The following is a 1739-nucleotide window of genomic DNA, read 5'->3' as shown; positions in this document are numbered from 1 at the left end:
GTCTCTACCTGATCCCTTTCATCAGTCTCATCTCCTTCCTTCTTTTCAGGTAAGAGGTTGTTGTTGATGTTGTTGGCTCTCCCAGCAACAAACGTGTATCAGGAGGGAGAAGGCTGTTCTTGGGGACGTTCACTTGACATTCAATGATCAGAGGTGTTTTCACATGGTCTACGATAAACTGGCATGCCTTCATTTAGCATTCATTCAATATCTTCATGTTTGACAATCTGAATCAGAGGAGAGATGATGACTCTGGTTCAGTTGTCAACTGATATTGGCTTTTGGAAGTCACACAGTGCTTCAACCAGCTGTGTCTCCATATACATGAAAAGGTCTCTCTTCATCAAGTAAAACCAGCACGGTCCCTCTGATCTAAAATACAATATCTTGCTCTTGGTCTCCTTCACCGTACAATGTAATCTTCTGGCCATCTTTAACTCTTTGTCATTATGAACTTCTAGCGTCTTCTTCTCTTGAACCTTCTATTGCAACCTTCACATCTAGCTTTAGGGTTGATCCATTCTCAATGACTCTGCTCCATGCACACAGACTGACTTTGCAGATTCATCCTAGGTTCTATCTGATGAATTCATATTGGCATTCTCGTCCCTCCATCATTACAACAGCATTCTACTGCTCCTTTCTTACCACCTTCACATTTGTCATAAATCCCATTCTTTTGCAGAGCTACTTTTCTTGTTGTGTCCCATTACGTAAATCTTCTAACATTACTGAGAGTTGATGCACAATATTTTACCTCCTCTTTCTCTCTACGTCTTTCTACCACCTGAAAAAAGTTATCAAAGATGTCCATAGGGGGGACCCAAACCACCCTCTTGGATGGTTTACTCTCTTCTTTGTCATATAATTCTCTTTTCTCTGCACTCATAAGTTTGAGAAATTTGTTGAAACTTGCCAACTTCATTCAGATTCTTACCAGAATGGGGTACTTCAAGACCAGTTTCTTGAATGCCTTTTCCCAGTTCTTCCTGGGTGGTACTGGGTTTCTCGCTCTTAACATCATAATAAGTGGCTTATTTCACCATATTCTACAGCCATTGCTGGTGTGCAGGAATGGGGGCGGGGAGGGAGCATGTTGACACGTGTGGTTCGGTAACCACTGCTCCTCCACCTTTCACAAAGCATTGGATAAAGTCCCCTCTCTCATTTCTGTATTTGAGTCTATAATTTATTTCAAGTTAAATTTTGTGTATGCTGTGAAGTATAATTCAGAATTTTTTTCCATTTGAATATCCATTATTTTCCAGCAGTGTTTTTTATAAAGGTTTCTTTTGTTCTTAAATTATCTAAACATTTTTGTTGAAAATCAATTGATTGTATGTATTTTCTCATAAATAACGTGTGATAAATTCACCTTCACCCTATTTTTAAAAACAGTTTTATTGGGACATAGTCCACATATCATGTGATTCAATAGTTCAATCATATCAAGAAAAGTTGTACAATCATTACCAGCATAATTTTTATAACATTATCTTCTATCTTATACTCCTTGTTATGAACTCATTTCTTCCCCAGCCTCCCCTGCCATACCCTCAAGAAGCCATGAATCCAGATACTGTTTCTATAGATTCATCCATGCCAGATTTCATACACCAAAAAAATACACACACACACACACACACACACACACACACACGCTAACAATACCAAAATAAAATAGAGAAAAACCTCGGTTAAAAAGAAAACAGAAAATATTAAAGCTAGAACAACTTTAA

The 1739-nt window shown here is 38.1% G+C and overlaps 1 protein-coding gene and 1 pseudogene across 1 annotated transcript in view; one reads left to right on the top strand and one right to left on the bottom strand.

The window, feature by feature from the left end:
* Positions 1-1739, top strand: part of TMEM163 (transmembrane protein 163) — a 255429-nt gene that overhangs the window by 78292 nt on the left and 175398 nt on the right. The gene's annotated exons all lie outside the window — the stretch shown is intronic.
* The window catches only part of LOC105979472, an 11245-nt pseudogene continuing 9510 nt past the window's right edge, over positions 5-1739 (bottom strand).

Source organism: Echinops telfairi, unplaced genomic scaffold, assembly GCF_000313985.2.
Source record: "Echinops telfairi isolate 266 unplaced genomic scaffold, ASM31398v2 ScPeMD7_15;HRSCAF=58, whole genome shotgun sequence".
NCBI lineage: Eukaryota > Metazoa > Chordata > Mammalia > Afrosoricida > Tenrecidae > Echinops > Echinops telfairi.
This window is presented reverse-complemented; position numbering and strand designations above follow the sequence as displayed.